This window comes from Diplotaxodon limnothrissa, linkage group LG8 (genome assembly GCF_057381915.1).
Source record: "Diplotaxodon limnothrissa isolate DT_005_m linkage group LG8, D_limnothrissa_male_GT1.1, whole genome shotgun sequence".
NCBI lineage: Eukaryota > Metazoa > Chordata > Actinopteri > Cichliformes > Cichlidae > Diplotaxodon > Diplotaxodon limnothrissa.
In genome coordinates, this window is record NC_140603.1 from 19,528,862 (window position 1) to 19,551,130 (window position 22,269).

At 44.0% G+C, this 22,269-nt stretch overlaps 12 non-coding genes across 12 annotated transcripts; all 12 read left to right on the forward strand.

The window, feature by feature from the left end:
• Positions 1 to 570: 570 nt before the first annotated feature.
• trnal-cag (transfer RNA leucine (anticodon CAG)) lies at positions 571 to 653 on the forward strand. The gene has a single exon. It is a non-coding gene; the product is annotated as a tRNA-Leu (tRNA).
• A 1,064-nt stretch (positions 654 to 1,717) lies between these two features.
• trnal-cag (transfer RNA leucine (anticodon CAG)) lies at positions 1,718 to 1,800 on the forward strand. Its single transcript has one exon. It is a non-coding gene; the product is annotated as a tRNA-Leu (tRNA).
• Positions 1,801 to 2,863: 1,063 nt separating this feature from the next.
• trnal-cag (transfer RNA leucine (anticodon CAG)) lies at positions 2,864 to 2,946 on the forward strand. The gene has a single exon. It is a non-coding gene; the product is annotated as a tRNA-Leu (tRNA).
• Positions 2,947 to 4,010: 1,064 nt separating this feature from the next.
• trnal-cag (transfer RNA leucine (anticodon CAG)) lies at positions 4,011 to 4,093 on the forward strand. Its single transcript has one exon. It is a non-coding gene; the product is annotated as a tRNA-Leu (tRNA).
• A 1,064-nt stretch (positions 4,094 to 5,157) lies between these two features.
• Positions 5,158 to 5,240, forward strand: trnal-cag (transfer RNA leucine (anticodon CAG)). The gene has a single exon. It is a non-coding gene; the product is annotated as a tRNA-Leu (tRNA).
• A 6,785-nt stretch (positions 5,241 to 12,025) lies between these two features.
• Positions 12,026 to 12,108, forward strand: trnal-cag (transfer RNA leucine (anticodon CAG)). Its single transcript has one exon. It is a non-coding gene; the product is annotated as a tRNA-Leu (tRNA).
• Positions 12,109 to 13,167: 1,059 nt separating this feature from the next.
• Positions 13,168 to 13,250, forward strand: trnal-cag (transfer RNA leucine (anticodon CAG)). Its single transcript has one exon. It is a non-coding gene; the product is annotated as a tRNA-Leu (tRNA).
• Positions 13,251 to 14,313: 1,063 nt separating this feature from the next.
• Positions 14,314 to 14,396, forward strand: trnal-cag (transfer RNA leucine (anticodon CAG)). Its single transcript has one exon. It is a non-coding gene; the product is annotated as a tRNA-Leu (tRNA).
• Positions 14,397 to 15,460: 1,064 nt separating this feature from the next.
• trnal-cag (transfer RNA leucine (anticodon CAG)) lies at positions 15,461 to 15,543 on the forward strand. Its single transcript has one exon. It is a non-coding gene; the product is annotated as a tRNA-Leu (tRNA).
• A 1,064-nt stretch (positions 15,544 to 16,607) lies between these two features.
• trnal-cag (transfer RNA leucine (anticodon CAG)) lies at positions 16,608 to 16,690 on the forward strand. Its single transcript has one exon. It is a non-coding gene; the product is annotated as a tRNA-Leu (tRNA).
• A 1,063-nt stretch (positions 16,691 to 17,753) lies between these two features.
• On the forward strand, positions 17,754 to 17,836 carry trnal-cag (transfer RNA leucine (anticodon CAG)). The gene has a single exon. It is a non-coding gene; the product is annotated as a tRNA-Leu (tRNA).
• A 1,064-nt stretch (positions 17,837 to 18,900) lies between these two features.
• trnal-cag (transfer RNA leucine (anticodon CAG)) lies at positions 18,901 to 18,983 on the forward strand. Its single transcript has one exon. It is a non-coding gene; the product is annotated as a tRNA-Leu (tRNA).
• Positions 18,984 to 22,269: the final 3,286 nt, after the last annotated feature.

Consider the following 22,269-nt stretch of genomic DNA (forward strand, 5'->3'; position numbering starts at 1 on the left):
CCGAATCCTTGGTTGCTTGTGACCTACACCCGTTTTCACACTTTGGCTCGTGTCATTAGGGAGAGGATCATTAGAGGGTCCATAGTCCCTCTTGGGCAGACACTCCCACAGGCCTTAAATCTGAGACACTCCACCATTTGACCCTAGAACTGAAGAAATTTCTCGGATGAGAGGTGAAACGTCTTCAAGCAACTTAAAGAAGTTTAAAGAAGTTTCCAAGCTCCTTAGACTACAATGACCTGGATGACAGAACCTTCACAGACATCCATTACAAGTTCCTTCACCAACTGGATCTCAGCCTGCAAAAATACATAGCTCTAAACCTCAAATCTCACAAATGTGCTTTAGATGTGAAGTAGAAGTCAGTTCCTTTCTGTACTGCAACTTGGTCACGTTCATTTATCAGATAGTTGAAGAAAAGTCTCACCACTCATCAAAGTGACTTCTTGAATCTCAGCTGAATATGTGTTGGTAAAGAAGAGGTGTAATAGTCTGCCAATCTGATCAGTTGTAAAGGTGTCTTGATCTGCTAGCCTGTCATGTGGATTCTGTATCAACAAGTGCAAATGTGTCAGGATGGCCGAGCGGTCTAAGGCGCTGCGTTCAGGTCGCAGTCTCTCCTAGAGGCGTGGGTTCAAATCCCACTCCTGACATTCTTTGCTCATTAACCGTAAGGTTGACATGATATGTCATGTCTTCTGTCAATAAAGGAGTTGCCACCAAATGGCAACTGCTTTGATAAGTTATGAACTTGAAATCTGATTTAGTTAGTGTCGGGGGTGCTGTAGTGCAGGTCACCTACCAGGTTGGTGATGGGATGCTTTAATCTACATGCCAAATATCCTTGTGCAAGATACTGACCTCAAGTACCTCTCTCTCATGCGTCTACCGGAGTCCGAATGTTTTGCAAAATCAATTTTTCCACACAGCCAAATTCACTGCAGATACAGACTGCTCCGTTACATCTATGTCCACTGTGAATGACCATCTTTGAACAGAGGTGGTGGCATAGGGCACCAACTGTCTGACATCTATAATCCAGTGTTGAGATACCTTCCCAGAAGCCTTAACGCCCACTCACATCCTGGGCCATTTGACCTCAGGAAATCACATGATAGGTTGGGGCTAGGTTTCACAATGAGCTCACCCGAATCCTTGGTTGCTTGTGACCTACACCCGTTTTCACACTTTGGCTCGTGTCATTAGGGAGAGGATCATTAGAGGGTCCATAGTCCCTCTTGGGCAGACACTCCCACAGGCCTTAAATCTGAGACACTCCACCATTTGACCCTAGAACTGAAGAAATTTCTCGGATGAGAGGTGAAACGTCTTCAAGCAACTTAAAGAAGTTTAAAGAAGTTTCCAAGCTCCTTAGACTACAATGACCTGGATGACAGAACCTTCACAGACATCCATTACAAGTTCCTTCACCAACTGGATCTCAGCCTGCAAAAATACATAGCTCTAAACCTCAAATCTCACAAATGTGCTTTAGATGTGAAGTAGAAGTCAGTTCCTTTCTGTACTGCAACTTGGTCACGTTCATTTATCAGATAGTTGAAGAAAAGTCTCACCACTCATCAAAGTGACTTCTTGAATCTCAGCTGAATATGTGTTGGTAAAGAAGAGGTGTAATAGTCTGCCAATCTGATCAGTTGTAACGGTGTCTTGATCTGCTAGCCTGTCATGTGGATTCTGTATCAACAAGTGCAAATGTGTCAGGATGGCCGAGCGGTCTAAGGCGCTGCGTTCAGGTCGCAGTCTCTCCTGGAGGCGTGGGTTCAAATCCCACTCCTGACATTCTTTGCTCATTAACCGTAAGATTGACATGATATGTCATGTCTTCTGTCAATAAAGGAGTTGCCACCAAATGGCAACTGCTTTGATAAGTTATGAACTTGAAATCTGATTTAGTTAGTGTCGGGGGTGCTGTAGTGCAGGTCACCTACCAGGTTGGTGATGGGATGCTTTAATCTACATGCCAAATATCCTTGTGCAAGATACTGACCTCAAGTACCTCTCTCTCATGCGTCTACCGGAGTCCGAATGTTTTGCAAAATCAATTGTTCCACACAGCCAAATTCACTGCAGATACAGACTGCTCCGTTACATCTATGTCCACTGTGAATGACCATCTTTGAACAGAGGTGGTGACATAGGGCACCAACTGTCTGACATCTATAATCCAGTGTTGAGATACCTTCCCAGAAGCCGTAACGCCCACTCACATCTTGGGCCATTTGACCTCAGGAAATCACATGATAGGTTGGGGCTAGGTTTCACAATGAGCTCACCCGAATCCTTGGTTGCTTGTGACCTACACCCGTTTTCACACTTTGGCTCGTGTCATTAGGGAGAGGATCATTAGAGGGTCCATAGTCCCTCTTGGGCAGACACTCCCACAGGCCTTAAATCTGAGACACTCCACCATTTGACCCTAGAACTGAAGAAATTTCTCGGATGAGAGGTGAAACGTCTTCAAGCAACTTAAAGAAGTTTAAAGAAGTTTCCAAGCTCCTTAGACTACAATGACCTGGATGACAGAACCTTCACAGACATCCATTACAAGTTCCTTCACCAACTGGATCTCAGCCTGCAAAAATACATAGCTCTAAACCTCAAATCTCACAAATGTGCTTTAGATGTGAAGTAAAGTCAGTTCCTTTCTGTACTGCAACTTGGTCACGTTCATTTATCAGATAGTTGAAGAAAAGTCTCACCACTCATCAAAGTGACTTCTTGAATCTCAGCTGAATATGTGTTGGTAAAGAAGAGGTGTAATAGTCTGCCAATCTGATCAGTTGTAAAGGTGTCTTGATCTGCTAGCCTGTCATGTGGATTCTGTATCAACAAGTGCAAATGTGTCAGGATGGCCGAGCGGTCTAAGGCGCTGCGTTCAGGTTGCAGTCTCTCCTAGAGGCGTGGGTTCAAATCCCACTCCTGACATTCTTTGCTCATTAACCGTAAGATTGACATGATATGTCATGTCTTCTGTCAATAAAGGAGTTGCCACCAAATGGCAACTGCTTTGATAAGTTATGAACTTGAAATCTGATTTAGTTAGTGTCGGGGGTGCTGTAGTGCAGGTCACCTACCAGGTTGGTGATGGGATGCTTTAATCTACATGCCAAATATCCTTGTGCAAGATACTGACCTCAAGTACCTCTCTCTCATGCGTCTACCGGAGTCCGAATGTTTTGCAAAATCAATTGTTCCACACAGCCAAATTCACTGCAGATACAGACTGCTCCGTTACATCTATGTCCACTGTGAATGACCATCTTTGAACAGAGGTGGTGACATAGGGCACCAACTGTCTGACATCTATAATCCAGTGTTGAGATACCTTCCCAGAAGCCGTAACGCCCACTCACATCTTGGGCCATTTGACCTCAGGAAATCACATGATAGGTTGGGGCTAGGTTTCACAATGAGCTCACCCGAATCCTTGGTTGCTTGTGACCTACACCCGTTTTCACACTTTGGCTCGTGTCATTAGGGAGAGGATCATTAGAGGGTCCATAGTCCCTCTTGGGCAGACACTCCCACAGGCCTTAAATCTGAGACACTCCACCATTTGACCCTAGAACTGAAGAAATTTCTCGGATGAGAGGTGAAACGTCTTCAAGCAACTTAAAGAAGTTTAAAGAAGTTTCCAAGCTCCTTAGACTACAATGACCTGGATGACAGAACCTTCACAGACATCCATTACAAGTTCCTTCACCAACTGGATCTCAGCCTGCAAAAATACATAGCTCTAAACCTCAAATCTCACAAATGTGCTTTAGATGTGAAGTAGAAGTCAGTTCCTTTCTGTACTGCAACTTGGTCACGTTCATTTATCAGATAGTTGAAGAAAAGTCTCACCACTCATCAAAGTGACTTCTTGAATCTCAGCTGAATATGTGTTGGTAAAGAAGAGGTGTAATAGTCTGCCAATCTGATCAGTTGTAAAGGTGTCTTGATCTGCTAGCCTGTCATGTGGATTCTGTATCAACAAGTGCAAATGTGTCAGGATGGCCGAGCGGTCTAAGGCGCTGCGTTCAGGTCGCAGTCTCTCCTAGAGGCGTGGGTTCAAATCCCACTCCTGACATTCTTTGCTCATTAACCGTAAGATTGACATGATATGTCATGTCTTCTGTCAATAAAGGAGTTGCCACCAAATGGCAACTGCTTTGATAAGTTATGAACTTGAAATCTGATTTAGTTAGTGTCGGGGGTGCTGTAGTGCAGGTCACCTACCAGGTTGGTGATGGGATTCTTTAATCTACATGCCAAATATCCTTGTGCAAGATACTGACCTCAAGTACCTCTCTCTCATGCGTCTACCGGAGTCCGAATGTTTTGCAAAATCAATTTTTCCACACAGCCAAATTCACTGCAGATACAGACTGCTCCGTTACATCTATGTCCACTGTGAATGACCATCTTTGAACAGAGGTGGTGGCATAGGGCACCAACTGTCTGACATCTATAATCCAGTGTTGAGATACCTTCCCAGAAGCCTTAACGCCCACTCACATCCTGGGCCATTTGACCTCAGGAAATCACATGATAGGTTGGGGCTAGGTTTCACAATGAGCTCACCCGAATCCTTGGTTGCTTGTGACCTACACCCGTTTTCACACTTTGGCTCGTGTCATTAGGGAGAGGATCATTAGAGGGTCCATAGTCCCTCTTGGGCAGACACTCCCACAGGCCTTAAATCTGAGACACTCCACCATTTGACCCTAGAACTGAAGAAATTTCTCGGATGAGAGGTGAAACGTCTTCAAGCAACTTAAAGAAGTTTAAAGAAGTTTCCAAGCTCCTTAGACTACAATGACCTGGATGACAGAACCTTCACAGACATCCATTACAAGTTCCTTCACCAACTGGATCTCAGCCTGCAAAAATACATAGCTCTAAACCTCAAATCTCACAAATGTGCTTTAGATGTGAAGTAGAAGTCAGTTCCTTTCTGTACTGCAACTTGGTCACGTTCATTTATCAGATAGTTGAAGAAAAGTCTCACCACTCATCAAAGTGACTTCTTGAATCTCAGCTGAATATGTGTTGGTAAAGAAGAGGTGTAATAGTCTGCCAATCTGATCAGTTGTAACGGTGTCTTGATCTGCTAGCCTGTCATGTGGATTCTGTATCAACAAGTGCAAATGTGTCAGGATGGCCGAGCGGTCTAAGGCGCTGCGTTCAGGTCGCAGTCTCTCCTGGAGGCGTGGGTTCAAATCCCACTCCTGACATTCTTTGCTCATTAACCGTAAGATTGACATGATATGTCATGTCTTCTGTCAATAAAGGAGTTGCCACCAAATGGCAACTGCTTTGATAAGTTATGAACTTGAAATCTGATTTAGTTAGTGTCGGGGGTGCTGTAGTGCAGGTCACCTACCAGGTTGGTGATGGGATGCTTTAATCTACATGCCAAATATCCTTGTGCAAGATACTGACCTCAAGTACCTCTCTCTCATGCGTCTACCGGAGTCCGAATGTTTTGCAAAATCAATTGTTCCTGTGATATTATTCTGTTATTATATGTTACCTTATAGATGTAATCAAAATAGTTGAATTATGATATTGTTGTAGATCATATTATACCCTTTAAAATAGAGTGTGTGATCTGTATGTAGTTTAGTTCTCATTATACTTTTGAGTTAACAGAACATATTCACATATTAGTTCATTAGATAAAGGTGCATCCTTGATCTGCTGGGAATGTGTTACACTGTTTTCTTGACATGCTTAATTGTTGAATCATGAAGAGAAGGTTGTAAGCAGGAGACTCTGTGTCTAAAGACAGGGGAGATAGATAGACCACATTCCACACCCCCACCTTACAGAAAGCAGAGAAACAACTGCCGAGGTCATAACTTAGGCGCTGTAACAGAGAAAAAATGTGATGTTTTGGCTTTTACGACTAGCTGGGGGCCACTAGAGACTATAAAAAGCTGAGCAACCCGTCACCATTTTGAGACATGTGCCTGACCCTCTGGTAGCATCTCTCCCGTCCGGACGTTGTAATGCTCTGACTGTTGAATTGTATGGAAATAAATGATTGTTGATTGAGCATTTATACACCGAGTATTGTCCTTCCTTCAGCCCAAAGATTCAAAGAACTTCGTGTTTTCAACAACTTGGTGCCGTGTGACCCGGATCTTTGGTGTGCTGAGGAGGTGTAGATTTGGCCTTTGGTGAGATCGTGGGGCAAAGTGAACAGAAGGCCGGCCTAAAACAGAAAGGTAAGCACAGCCTGTTGTATTATAAATACCAAATGTGCATATTGGGCTTTCCAAATTAATCTGTTCGCTGAGTCACATGTATTTTCACAGTAAATTTGTCGGTGTCTGGTTTTTGGCGCAAGATACTAACAACATAAGTTGAGGCTGAATTCCAGTGTGTTAAATAAACTGCTTCTACCGAGATACTAATAACATACTACGTTGGTCTAGTTGCAGTAATCTGCTTCTACCGAGATACTAATAACATACTACGTTGGACTAGTTGCAGCCACTTTACCTTCCACATTTAATTTTGTCTAATACTGGCTTCTGTAGCAATAATACATTAGAATTTATTCTGAAGACGCGGCCATTAGTTCAGTACATTGAAGTCGAGGTTTGAAGTTTGTTTATGGTGTCGGTTACGTCCTGGCTCTTGCCGGCTATGAAATAGAAGTTGATTTAAGGAAAAGCAGATGCTGGCTTCACGGTGCGGTTGAACACTGGCAACGCGAGAGCGAAACACGTCCGTAGGTTTGGTTTATGATACGGCCGTGTTCCGGTGGTGCGGCCGTGAAGTGCAGTAGTGGTTGGTGCTAATTTTAGTACATTGAACAGAGGTTTGACGGTGGTTTGTGGCGTCAGTCGAGTTTTTTTTTAAGGGCTGCGGTCATAAAACAAAGTAAAATTTTACTTGCCAAGAAGTACATAGAGCAAAACCTGGTTTATGATGTCTGGTATAACTTCGGGGATGCAAGCATCACTTTTATGATGCGACTTTGCCCCGTTGTGGCTGTCATAAGCGCAGAGAAAGGGGTATTTTGGTCTATGGTGCAGTGTGCTTTAAGAAGATCTAATAGTTGAGCTCAGAGGTTTCTGTGTAAAATTCCCGCTGAGGAAAAGTGTTGTGTGTGAGTGTGAAAGCGCGCTCTGGGTGAGAGTGTGTGTGTGAAGCTGCGAGGCGCGCTCTGGGTGCTGTCTTGTGGGTAAAGCGCGCACTGAGTGAGAGAGTGAGTGAGGCGCGCTCTGAGTGTGTTTTTTGTGTGGAGTGTGAAGCGTGAACACAGTGACAGTGACGGTTAATGTGTTTGATTAGGAGGACATTAGAGCAAATACACATTTTAGGATCAAAGGTTGATGCCTAGTGTACCTGTGGAACATTTGCCTATGGAGTAGCGACCCTCCTGTCCGTGGACGCGTGGCCAGGACCGGCGTTGTCCGGGTGCTGAGGTGGTGACTTGGGGAGGTGAGGGCCCCCGCATAGCCACGGAAATAACACTGGAACGGCCGTGTAATCACGGGTTCACATTTATTTCCGGACTAGAACAAGACACATTTTGCGAACAAACGTTGAGTCTAGATTAGTAAAGAAATATAAAAAGGTTGAATTCCTCGTTTCAGTGGTTGAAATTGTTGTGTGCCTGTCCCCTGACGAGTGTGAAATTAGAATAAAGAGGGAATTCGGAGCCACATAGAGATAGACGGGCATAATTGGGTGTATTACTCTGTGGTGTAATAAAAATAAAAAGGAGAGATAGTAAGAGGTGTGCAGTGGAGAATTATGGAGGAGTACAGAGAGGAATGTGTTGGGAGACTGGCGTACAGTTTACGCTGTCAAGGTAGGCGGGTTGCCTGCTTATCTGTTTAACAGTGATGAAAATGAAATTAAATAAATCTCTTAGTGTGTTAATACAGGAAGCTGCGGACCTGGACCAACTGCCCCCACAAGCACAGCGGCCGAAGCAAAATTATAGGTAATGGGAACCACACCCAGCACGAATCAGCAGCTGTGAAACAGACAGCAGCGAGGAGAGAATTAGAGGAGAAATTAAGAGAAGTTTTAACACATAAAATTGGGGCCAACGGACTTGTGGAGGTTGGGAAGGCGTCCGGAGCATCACAACAAAAAGGTGAAACAAAAACACACACAAGCAGAGAAATCTGAGAGAAAGGCTCCTTTTAAGGTAACGCCTAGTTTGAGAAAAGATAAAATTAACCTGCTTTTATACAAATGCACATACACGCAATGAAGAAACAGCTTACACTCATGAACACGTGAAGATTTTCCAGCAAGGTTAAAGAAAAATTAACATACTTAAATGATGAAGTCTATACATTACTGACAAAGAAACCCTCTGGGTTGCAGGACAACAATTTAACTAAAAAAAAAAAAAGGAACACTGGTCTAACCAACCAGGCAAGACGCAACAAATTTAGTGGTTAAAAGATTCAAATTGTGACATGTTTTCTGTTGATTGATTAATAAAAGTGATTACTGAATGAAAGAAAGTTCCTTTTTTGGGCTTTTAAACATGATCTTAAGAATTTTAACATATACCGGTGTTGTCCTGTCAACTTGGTGGGTTAGGAGTTGATTATATCGGGAGACAAAAAACAAAAAAAGGGGGAGAGAAGGCTGACATAGGGCCTGGCCCCATTGTCTCCCCTCTGAATAACACAGCCAACACAACAACATTTTCCTGTTCGTTTGTTTTTGTTTTTTGTTTGTTTTTGTTTTGTTTTGTTTTTGTTTTTTCTATACATATTTAATTACAGGCTGCTTTGCCGGCCCTGAAAGCCGAGGCTGACTGGACTCCTGCTCTCCCCCATACGTGACACTGACCAAATGCTGCAACAGCTGGACCCACAACAACGACCTGAGAATGTCAACAGACCTGCAGGAATGTGATCTCATGCAGCCGAGACGGAGAGCACTAAACCTAAGGCCCGTTTCACTACACGGGGGAAAAATTCCCAGACTGCGTCAGCTGACAGAGCTGTGACGAGACGCCCGCCAAGCCCGAATGAAAAGTAAGGCCGAGCGAAAGAATGCTGACCTTGATAACTTTGCATTCACACTGTGCAGGACAGTGATGGACCAACACGGATGATCGGGTGGCGAAAAAGGGCGTGACCGAGACAGGAGGAGTAACTGAGGTCAGAAGGCACCTCAGAATGGACAAAAACACAGAAGAAGATGCAGGTTTCACCTGCGGTGAACATCGACACTGGAGAAAGGACTGCCCCAATTGGGGTCAGAACCAGGACGGACTGAATTTTGAGCAGCAGCAGCAGCAATGGTCGCAAACAAACTGAAAAAGGAGGGGGGCAGGACCCCAGGGCACGCTTCAGGCCGTGGTTTACCCAGAACACCAGAACAGGAAAGTGATGAACACACACACACACACACACACACACACACACACACACACACACACACACGGGAATGTTGATTCACTGAGAAGTGATGCACACACATACACATGCACACGCTTGTGCAATGAAGAGTGATCCACACGCACACACACATACACGCTGATGCAATGAAGAATGCTTTGCTTATGCTGATATGCAAAATGCTGCACACAAACATCCCAATGCATAATTTTTATGAGGAGCCATTGATTTCCATTGATTACCATTGATTACTTAGAATGTGTTATATGTCACCTAGAAGGCATTTATGTAGAGTTAATAAATTAGCTATGGTAAAACTTAAGCTTATAATGTGTTAGACTTAGAAAGGGTTCACTAATTTTTGATTTCTTTTAACACACATAGATTATGATTAGAATTAGAATAAGTCCTGAACATAATATTTTAAACCAAATTTGAATCATTAGAAGAACAATGGATAACAATATTAGATTATCAAGGCTAGGGAGAGAGGTGTTTTGGTTTTCTGTCTCTTGCAGAGAAAGGAACAGACACCAGACCCGGAGATGTGAGGACCCTTCACAGCAGGGACAGATGTAGGGACTGCCGAGACAGCAACTGGGGTCAAGTGTCATGACGTTTGGGCTCCTGGAGAAGATGGATCCCACAAACACAGCAATAACCATGAAGGGGTTGGCGAAAACCAGGAACACCAGACCAACGAGGTTCGAGAGGCTCTTGGCAAAAAGGGGGACACGCCGGTGAACCCAAAACACACAGATCCTTGTTTGAAATCGGGGCAGAATAATCCCCAGAACTGTGCAATGACTAAAGGGTGGTCTAACCCCGGAGGTCGAAGAAAGAAGCTGAGAATCACCCAACTGGAAGACACTGGTAGCTGCAGCAATAAAAATAAAGGTTAAAAGCTCCTTAAACAGAGGTTCTAGTCTAAGTACATTTGAAAGCTATTAGGTGGCATCAAAGGGGGTGGAAAACTGGAGCACCAAAATAAAGCTGTGGGAAAATGGGGAGTGATGGGAGTGTCATCTGTAACTGCTGTTATGGTTGTAAAGCTAACTTTGCTTGCATCTGAACTGCGTGAACACAGAGGTCATCCCCCATATGGTCCACCCGTTAAAGGGGGACAGAGGGCCTCAGGATCAAGAAAACCTGGACCTTGCAACGCTGAAGTGCATGTTATTAGTGATCTCTTTAATGAGAGATCAAAAGAGGGTATTGTGATATTATTCTGTTATTATATGTTACCTTATAGATGTAATCAAAATAGTTGAATTATGATATTGTTGTAGATCATATTATACCCTTTAAAATAGAGTGTGTGATCTGTATGTAGTTTAGTTCTCATTATACTTTTGAGTTAACAGAACATATTCACATATTAGTTCATTAGATAAAGGTGCATCCTTGATCTGCTGGGAATGTGTTACACTGTTTTCTTGACATGCTTAATTGTTGAATCATGAAGAGAAGGTTGTAAGCAGGAGACTCTGTGTCTAAAGACAGGGGAGATAGATAGACCACATTCCACACCCCCACCTTACAGAAAGCAGAGAAACAACTGCCGAGGTCATAACTTAGGCGCTGTAACAGAGAAAAAATGTGATGTTTTGGCTTTTACGACTAGCTGGGGGCCACTAGAGACTATAAAAAGCTGAGCAACCCGTCACCATTTTGAGACATGTGCCTGACCCTCTGGTAGCATCTCTCCCGTCCGGACGTTGTAATGCTCTGACTGTTGAATTGTATGGAAATAAATGATTGTTGATTGAGCATTTATACACCGAGTATTGTCCCTCCTTCAGCCCAAAGATTCAAAGAACTGCGTGTTTTCAACATTCCACACAGCCAAATTCACTGCAGATACAGACTGCTCCGTTACATCTATGTCCACTGTGAATGACCATCTTTGAACAGAGGTGGTGGCATAGGGCACCAACTGTCTGACATCTATAATCCAGTGTTGAGATACCTTCCCAGAAGCCTTAACGCCCACTCACATCCTGGGCCATTTGACCTCAGGAAATCACATGATAGGTTGGGGCTAGGTTTCACAATGAGCTCACCCGAATCCTTGGTTGCTTGTGACCTACACCCGTTTTCACACTTTGGCTCGTGTCATTAGGGAGAGGATCATTAGAGGGTCCATAGTCCCTCTTGGGCAGACACTCCCACAGGCCTTAAATCTGAGACACTCCACCATTTGACCCTAGAACTGAAGAAATTTCTCGGATGAGAGGTGAAACGTCTTCAAGCAACTTAAAGAAGTTTAAAGAAGTTTCCAAGCTCCTTAGACTACAATGACCTGGATGACAGAACCTTCACAGACATCCATTACAAGTTCCTTCACCAACTGGATCTCAGCCTGCAAAAATACATAGCTCTAAACCTCAAATCTCACAAATGTGCTTTAGATGTGAAGTAGAAGTCAGTTCCTTTCTGTACTGCAACTTGGTCACGTTCATTTATCAGATAGTTGAAGAAAAGTCTCACCACTCATCAAAGTGACTTCTTGAATCTCAGCTGAATATGTGTTGGTAAAGAAGAGGTGTAATAGTCTGCCAATCTGCTCAGTTGTAAAGGTGTCTTGATCTGCTAGCCTGTCATGTGGATTCTGTATCAACAAGTGCAAATGTGTCAGGATGGCCGAGCGGTCTAAGGCGCTGCGTTCAGGTCGCAGTCTCTCCTAGAGGCGTGGGTTCAAATCCCACTCCTGACATTCTTTGCTCATTAACCGTAAGATTGACATGTCATGTCTTCTGTCAATAAAGGAGTTGCCACCAAATGGCAACTGCTTTGATAAGTTATGAACTTGAAATCTGATTTAGTTAGTGTCGGGGGTTCTGTAGTGCAGGTCACCTACCAGGTTGGTGATGGGATGCTTTAATCTACATGCCAAATATCCTTGTGCAAGATACTGACCTCAAGTACCTCTCTCTCATGCGTCTACCGGAGTCCGAACGTTTTGCAAAATCAATTGTTCCACACAGCCAAATTCACTGCAGATACAGACTGCTCCGTTACATCTATGTCCACTGTGAATGACCATCTTTGAACAGAGGTGGTGACATAGGGCACCAACTGTGTGACGTCTATAATCCAGTGTTGAGATACCTTCCCAGAAGCCTTAACGCCCACTCACATCCTGGGCCATTTGACCTCAGGAAATCACATGATAGGTTGGGGCTAGGTTTCACAATGAGCTCACCCGAATCCTTGGTTGCTTGTGACCTACACCCGTTTTCACACTTTGGCTCGTGTCATTAGGGAGAGGATCATTAGAGGGTCCATAGTCCCTCTTGGGCAGACACTCCCACAGGCCTTAAATCTGGGACACTCCACCATTTGACCCTAGAACTGAAGAAATTTCTCGGATGAGAGGTGAAACGTCTTCAAGCAACTTAAAGAAGTTTAAAGAAGTTTCCAAGCTCCTTAGACTACAATGACCTGGATGACAGAACCTTCACAGACATCCATTACAAGTTCCTTCACCAACTGGATCTCAGCCTGCAAAAATACATAGCTCTAAACCTCAAATCTCACAAATGTGCTTTAGATGTGAAGTAGAAGTCAGTTCCTTTCTGTACTGCAACTTGGTCACGTTCATTTATCAGATAGTTGAAGAAAAGTCTCACCACTCATCAAAGTGACTTCTTGAATCTCAGCTGAATATGTGTTGGTAAAGAAGAGGTGTAATAGTCTGCCAATCTGATCAGTTGTAAAGGTGTCTTGATCTGCTAGCCTGTCATGTGGATTCTGTATCAACAAGTGCAAATGTGTCAGGATGGCCGAGCGGTCTAAGGCGCTGCGTTCAGGTCGCAGTCTCTTCTAGAGGCGTGGGTTCAAATCCCACTCCTGACATTCTTTGCTCATTAACCGTAAGATTGACATGATATGTCATGTCTTCTGTCAATAAAGGAGTTGCCACCAAATGGCAACTGCTTTGATAAGTTATGAACTTGAAATCTGATTTAGTTAGTGTCGGGGGTGCTGTAGTGCAGGTCACCTACCAGGTTGGTGATGGGATGCTTTAATCTACATGCCAAATATCCTTGTGCAAGATACTGACCTCAAGTACCTCTCTCTCATGCGTCTACCGGAGTCCGAATGTTTTGCAAAATCAATTTTTCCACACAGCCAAATTCACTGCAGATACAGACTGCTCCGTTACATCTATGTCCACTGTGAATGACCATCTTTGAACAGAGGTGGTGGCATAGGGCACCAACTGTCTGACATCTATAATCCAGTGTTGAGATACCTTCCCAGAAGCCTTAACGCCCACTCACATCCTGGGCCATTTGACCTCAGGAAATCACATGATAGGTTGGGGCTAGGTTTCACAATGAGCTCACCCGAATCCTTGGTTGCTTGTGACCTACACCCGTTTTCACACTTTGGCTCGTGTCATTAGGGAGAGGATCATTAGAGGGTCCATAGTCCCTCTTGGGCAGACACTCCCACAGGCCTTAAATCTGAGACACTCCACCATTTGACCCTAGAACTGAAGAAATTTCTCGGATGAGAGGTGAAACGTCTTCAAGCAACTTAAAGAAGTTTAAAGAAGTTTCCAAGCTCCTTAGACTACAATGACCTGGATGACAGAACCTTCACAGACATCCATTACAAGTTCCTTCACCAACTGGATCTCAGCCTGCAAAAATACATAGCTCTAAACCTCAAATCTCACAAATGTGCTTTAGATGTGAAGTAAAGTCAGTTCCTTTCTGTACTGCAACTTGGTCACGTTCATTTATCAGATAGTTGAAGAAAAGTCTCACCACTCATCAAAGTGACTTCTTGAATCTCAGCTGAATATGTGTTGGTAAAGAAGAGGTGTAATAGTCTGCCAATCTGATCAGTTGTAAAGGTGTCTTGATCTGCTAGCCTGTCATGTGGATTCTGTATCAACAAGTGCAAATGTGTCAGGATGGCCGAGCGGTCTAAGGCGCTGCGTTCAGGTTGCAGTCTCTCCTAGAGGCGTGGGTTCAAATCCCACTCCTGACATTCTTTGCTCATTAACCGTAAGATTGACATGATATGTCATGTCTTCTGTCAATAAAGGAGTTGCCACCAAATGGCAACTGCTTTGATAAGTTATGAACTTGAAATCTGATTTAGTTAGTGTCGGGGGTGCTGTAGTGCAGGTCACCTACCAGGTTGGTGATGGGATGCTTTAATCTACATGCCAAATATCCTTGTGCAAGATACTGACCTCAAGTACCTCTCTCTCATGCGTCTACCGGAGTCCGAATGTTTTGCAAAATCAATTGTTCCACACAGCCAAATTCACTGCAGATACAGACTGCTCCGTTACATCTATGTCCACTGTGAATGACCATCTTTGAACAGAGGTGGTGACATAGGGCACCAACTGTCTGACATCTATAATCCAGTGTTGAGATACCTTCCCAGAAGCCGTAACGCCCACTCACATCTTGGGCCATTTGACCTCAGGAAATCACATGATAGGTTGGGGCTAGGTTTCACAATGAGCTCACCCGAATCCTTGGTTGCTTGTGACCTACACCCGTTTTCACACTTTGGCTCGTGTCATTAGGGAGAGGATCATTAGAGGGTCCATAGTCCCTCTTGGGCAGACACTCCCACAGGCCTTAAATCTGAGACACTCCACCATTTGACCCTAGAACTGAAGAAATTTCTCGGATGAGAGGTGAAACGTCTTCAAGCAACTTAAAGAAGTTTAAAGAAGTTTCCAAGCTCCTTAGACTACAATGACCTGGATGACAGAACCTTCACAGACATCCATTACAAGTTCCTTCACCAACTGGATCTCAGCCTGCAAAAATACATAGCTCTAAACCTCAAATCTCACAAATGTGCTTTAGATGTGAAGTAGAAGTCAGTTCCTTTCTGTACTGCAACTTGGTCACGTTCATTTATCAGATAGTTGAAGAAAAGTCTCACCACTCATCAAAGTGACTTCTTGAATCTCAGCTGAATATGTGTTGGTAAAGAAGAGGTGTAATAGTCTGCCAATCTGATCAGTTGTAAAGGTGTCTTGATCTGCTAGCCTGTCATGTGGATTCTGTATCAACAAGTGCAAATGTGTCAGGATGGCCGAGCGGTCTAAGGCGCTGCGTTCAGGTCGCAGTCTCTCCTAGAGGCGTGGGTTCAAATCCCACTCCTGACATTCTTTGCTCATTAACCGTAAGATTGACATGATATGTCATGTCTTCTGTCAATAAAGGAGTTGCCACCAAATGGCAACTGCTTTGATAAGTTATGAACTTGAAATCTGATTTAGTTAGTGTCGGGGGTGCTGTAGTGCAGGTCACCTACCAGGTTGGTGATGGGATTCTTTAATCTACATGCCAAATATCCTTGTGCAAGATACTGACCTCAAGTACCTCTCTCTCATGCGTCTACCGGAGTCCGAATGTTTTGCAAAATCAATTTTTCCACACAGCCAAATTCACTGCAGATACAGACTGCTCCGTTACATCTATGTCCACTGTGAATGACCATCTTTGAACAGAGGTGGTGGCATAGGGCACCAACTGTCTGACATCTATAATCCAGTGTTGAGATACCTTCCCAGAAGCCTTAACGCCCACTCACATCCTGGGCCATTTGACCTCAGGAAATCACATGATAGGTTGGGGCTAGGTTTCACAATGAGCTCACCCGAATCCTTGGTTGCTTGTGACCTACACCCGTTTTCACACTTTGGCTCGTGTCATTAGGGAGAGGATCATTAGAGGGTCCATAGTCCCTCTTGGGCAGACACTCCCACAGGCCTTAAATCTGAGACACTCCACCATTTGACCCTAGAACTGAAGAAATTTCTCGGATGAGAGGTGAAACGTCTTCAAGCAACTTAAAGAAGTTTAAAGAAGTTTCCAAGCTCCTTAGACTACAATGACCTGGATGACAGAACCTTCACAGACATCCATTACAAGTTCCTTCACCAACTGGATCTCAGCCTGCAAAAATACATAGCTCTAAACCTCAAATCTCACAAATGTGCTTTAGATGTGAAGTAGAAGTCAGTTCCTTTCTGTACTGCAACTTGGTCACGTTCATTTATCAGATAGTTGAAGAAAAGTCTCACCACTCATCAAAGTGACTTCTTGAATCTCAGCTGAATATGTGTTGGTAAAGAAGAGGTGTAATAGTCTGCCAATCTGATCAGTTGTAACGGTGTCTTGATCTGCTAGCCTGTCATGTGGATTCTGTATCAACAAGTGCAAATGTGTCAGGATGGCCGAGCGGTCTAAGGCGCTGCGTTCAGGTCGCAGTCTCTCCTGGAGGCGTGGGTTCAAATCCCACTCCTGACATTCTTTGCTCATTAACCGTAAGATTGACATGATATGTCATGTCTTCTGTCAATAAAGGAGTTGCCACCAAATGGCAACTGCTTTGATAAGTTATGAACTTGAAATCTGATTTAGTTAGTGTCGGGGGTTCTGTAGTGCAGGTCACCTACCAGGTTGGTGATGGGATGCTTTAATCTACATGCCAAATATCCTTGTGCAAGATACTGACCTCAAGTACCTCTCTCTCATGCGTCTACCGGAGTCCGAATGTTTTGCAAAATCAATTGTTCCACACAGCCAAATTCACTGCAGATACAGACTGCTCCGTTACATCTATGTCCACTGTGAATGACCATCTTTGAACAGAGGTGGTGACATAGGGCACCAACTGTCTGACATCTATAATCCAGTGTTGAGATACCTTCCCAGAAGCCGTAACGCCCACTCACATCTTGGGCCATTTGACCTCAGGAAATCACATGATAGGTTGGGGCTAGGTTTCACAATGAGCTCACCCGAATCCTTGGTTGCTTGTGACCTACACCCGTTTTCACACTTTGGCTCGTGTCATTAGGGAGAGGATCATTAGAGGGTCCATAGTCCCTCTTGGGCAGACACTCCCACAGGCCTTAAATCTGAGACACTCCACCATTTGACCCTAGAACTGAAGAAATTTCTCGGATGAGAGGTGAAACGTCTTCAAGCAACTTAAAGAAGTTTAAAGAAGTTTCCAAGCTCCTTAGACTACAATGACCTGGATGACAGAACCTTCACAGACATCCATTACAAGTTCCTTCACCAACTGGATCTCAGCCTGCAAAAATACATAGCTCTAAACCTCAAATCTCACAAATGTGCTTTAGATGTGAAGTAAAGTCAGTTCCTTTCTGTACTGCAACTTGGTCACGTTCATTTATCAGATAGTTGAAGAAAAGTCTCACCACTCATCAAAGTGACTTCTTGAATCTCAGCTGAATATGTGTTGGTAAAGAAGAGGTGTAATAGTCTGCCAATCTGATCAGTTGTAAAGGTGTCTTGATCTGCTAGCCTGTCATGTGGATTCTGTATCAACAAGTGCAAATGTGTCAGGATGGCCGAGCGGTCTAAGGCGCTGCGTTCAGGTCGCAGTCTCTCCTAGAGGCGTGGGTTCAAATCCCACTCCTGACATTCTTTGCTCATTAACCGTAAGATTGACATGATATGTCATGTCTTCTGTCAATAAAGGAGTTGCCACTAAATGGCAACTCGTTTGATAAGTTATGAACTTGAAATCTGATTTAGTTAGTGTCGGGGGTGCTGTAGTGCAGGTCACCTACCAGGTTGGTGATGGGATGCTTTAATCTACATGCCAAATATCCTTGTGCAAGATACTGACCTCAAGTACCTCTCTCTCATGCGTCTACCGGAGTCCGAATGTTTTGCAAAATCAATTGTTCCACACAGCCAAATTCACTGCAGATACAGACTGCTCCGTTACATCTATGTCCACTGTGAATGACCATCTTTGAACAGAGGTGGTGACATAGGGCACCAACTGTCTGACATCTATAATCCAGTGTTGAGATACCTTCCCAGAAGCCGTAACGCCCACTCACATCTTGGGCCATTTGACCTCAGGAAATCACATGATAGGTTGGGGCTAGGTTTCACAATGAGCTCACCCGAATCCTTGGTTGCTTGTGACCTACACCCGTTTTCACACTTTGGCTCGTGTCATTAGGGAGAGGATCATTAGAGGGTCCATAGTCCCTCTTGGGCAGACACTCCCACAGGCCTTAAATCTGAGACACTCCACCATTTGACCCTAGAACTGAAGAAATTTCTCGGATGAGAGGTGAAACGTCTTCAAGCAACTTAAAGAAGTTTAAAGAAGTTTCCAAGCTCCTTAGACTACAATGACCTGGATGACAGAACCTTCACAGACATCCATTACAAGTTCCTTCACCAACTGGATCTCAGCCTGCAAAAATACATAGCTCTAAACCTCAAATCTCACAAATGTGCTTTAGATGTGAAGTAGAAGTCAGTTCCTTTCTGTACTGCAACTTGGTCACGTTCATTTATCAGATAGTTGAAGAAAAGTCTCACCACTCATCAAAGTGACTTCTTGAATCTCAGCTGAATATGTGTTGGTAAAGAAGAGGTGTAATAGTCTGCCAATCTGATCAGTTGTAAAGGTGTCTTGATCTTCTAGCCTGTCATGTGGATTCTGTATCAACAGGTGCAAATGTGTCAGGATGGCCGAGCGGTCTAAGGCGCTGCGTTCAGGTCGCAGTCTCTCCTGGAGGCGTGGGTTCAAATCCCACTCCTGACATTACTTGCTCATTAAACATAAGACTGACATGTCCCTTCTTCCTTCAATAAAGGAGTTGCCACCAAATGGCAACTGCTTTGATACGTTATGAACTTGAAATCTGGTTTAGTTAGTGTCGGGGGTGCTGTAGTGCAGGAAGTGGTGCTCCGGCGATGTCTGCAACGCCTTCCGGTCCGAGGCAGAGCAGTTCCCGTACCAGACTGTTATACAGTTGGTCAGGATGCTCGATAGAAGTTCACCAGGATGTCTGATGACAGGTGGTTCTTCCTCAGAGTCCTCAAGAAGAAGAGGCACTGGTGAGCCTTCTTGACCAGCTTTGAGCAGTTGGTCGTCCAGGTGAGATCCTCGGAGATGTGGACTCCCAGGAACTTGAAGCTGCTCACACGCTCCAAGCTGTCCCCTTAATGTGGATGTGGGTCAGCATTCCTGCTGTAGTCCACGATGAGCTCCTTGGTCTTCTCGGTGTTAAGCAGCAGGTTGTTTCTGTCGCACCACTCAGCCAGACGATCCACCTCCTCCCTGTAGGCGGCCTCATCGTTGTCACTGATGAGGCCAATCACCGTGGTGTCATCTGCAAACTTAATGATGGTGTTGGAACCGTCTGCAGTCGAGGGAGTAGAGGAGTGACTTCTCCAGGTAAGTCAGAGCTCGGTGCAGGAGGTAGATGATGGCGTCCTCCACCCCAATGCCAGGCTGGTAAGCAAACTGCAGCGGATCCAATGAAGACCTCACCAGGGGGTGCAGATGGCTTAGAAGCAGCCTCTGGAGGGTCTTCATCAGATGTGATGTCAGGGCTACCTACCTGAAGCTGCTGAGGTCCTTGGGATGGGAGGTCTTTGGTACCAGTACCACACAGGAGGTCTTCCACAGCTGTGGAACTTTCCCCAGCGACAGGCTCAGGTTGAACAGATGATTGGAATGGTGTATTTTAGTGCATTGATTTATTTTAAACAAAGCAATGTACAACTACCGCTTCTCCCGACCTGCGTTATAGTCAGTGCAGGAGCAGCGGCTTCGCTCATGCGCAATTAATTTGCAGTTTGGACGCGTAGGTGTAAACATCTCCTGCTCTGACAGCAGCTGGGGGCAACTGCTGCGTTAGGACCGCCGCCTGTGAGTGCTTTGGCACACTCACTGGTTACAGCACCATATAAATATATACAAAAAATACAAGCCACCGTTATTTATTTAGCTAATATCCTAATAGTCAATGTGCTTTAAGCTAACTCGGCTTCCCACAATCTAACATTTGTAAATAAAAACACCAAGAAGTTACCTTTAATACCTTCGACCAGTATAATTTCACTCCACGTTAACAGCATTGTTCTTTAGACAAGCGCTGCTGTTCAGTCAGGAGCTTTCTATGTGAGAGCAAGCCGTAAAACTTGAAAACAAAAAGTAAATAATAACAAAAGGAGAGTGTGTTGTTTGTTAATCGTCGCAGGCCCACTGGTGCCCGCCGGTGAGACAGCAGGGCCGTATCCGAAGGGCGGATGCACCCCGGGTTTTTTCCTGTCTGGGTCGCAATTCCTCGATAACAGCAGGTTAATATTAAGGTTAGCTTAATGGTTGATACTAACGTTCAGGGAGGTGGAGGTTCAAAACGTTTTGTGACCGAATGAATTTCAAAGAGTAAGTGTACTGTGACGTCACGGCACGTGTGCCTTGACATCACATTACAACGCGAGCTCATAAATACTCATCTTAGAACGCGAGCTCATAAATACCCCCAAGGTAAGGCACTCTACTTTACTGCACCTAGTGTTTTAACGCTGAATCGATAGTCGTCTGCAAATATGTGGCGCTCAGTCTTCAGTCATACAAATTCTTCAGACACTGATTTTATCTCTAGGCACCTCCTTAATATTGGTCGAAGACCATTTACCTCAATTATTCCAAATCTCTATTCCTCTTGTAGAGTTCCAGTTGTGCCTGTGGGCCTTAGAGAAGATTTTATCTCTAGGCACCTCCTTAATATTGGTCGAGCACCATTTACCTCAAATATTCCAAATCTCTATTCCTCTTGTAGAGTTCCAGATGTGCCTGTGGGCCTTAGAGAAGCTTTTATCTCTAGGCACCTGCTTAATATTGGTCGAGCACCATTTACCTCAGTTACCACACCCACTAGTGAGACCTCTGAAACAGCTAAGGTTCCTAAAACCACTGTTTCTATAAACAACTTTGGACATGAAGATTCTCCCACCAGTGAGAGTTACAGCATTGATTTATTCAATGTTGGTCTCCCTGCAGCTTCAGATAACAGATCTAAAGAGAATGAACCAAATATTGTCCAAGGAACTCTTCAAAGAGAGGACGGAGACTCTGCTGTTTCCAGACTTCACAGAAATCTTCCAGGTTTTAATTCCCTTATTACAGCTCCAGTTATGCTTGCGGGCCAAGGAGTCATTTTTGTCACCAGGCACATCCTTAATATTTGTGGAGCACCATTTACCTCATTGTTCAATCATTTTTCAGCAATTATTCAGCGTAGGTTTCCCCATAGAGCTAATTCAGGCCTGATTCCTACAATCAGAAGATGGTTAGATATAATTTCTTGGATGACTTCAGTAATTGGTGCACTTGCACTTTTAGTTTTACTTATAATCATACTTAAAATAGTCATCATGGTAATTCACTAATTCTAACAAACAAACATGAAATTCAGTATCCTTAGCATAAAATTACATCACAATTATGCCCCCAGCCAGTCACAGCAGAAGGCTGCCCCTCCCTGAGTCTGGTTCTGCTGAAGGTTTCTTCCTCTTAAAAGGGAGTTTTTCCTTCCCACCGTCGCCTTAGTGCTTGCTCATAGGGGATCGTTTGATTGCTGGGGTTTTCTCTCTAATACTGTGGGGTTTTAACCTTACAGTACAAAGAGCTTTAAAGTGCCTGTTCTAACACAGCATTATTAAATAGACTTTAAATGGCTTCAACTGAAAAAACATTACTTAATAAAAAAAATAAATCAATAAATAATGGTGTGTGTTTGTTTCATTTTCTATACCAGGGTAAGTGCTAAAACTTAGTGGGTTATAATTTATGTAGCTTTTAACAGATTATTGTTGTTTCAAATGTGACTGTGCTGAGTGGCCGTGGCACTGTGCGCACTTAAGTAATATTGGTGATTGGAAGCCAGTGTTTTAGTCTTCTCCTTTTTTTCCTGATTAGTTTATTTTATACTTTATTTTTAAGTCTTGGATCTATTTTTATGGGTCGCTCTGGTTTTAAAAACAAATTTAAAGCTCTTACTGGTCATTAACACAAATGCAGCGTTTACCTGTACAGG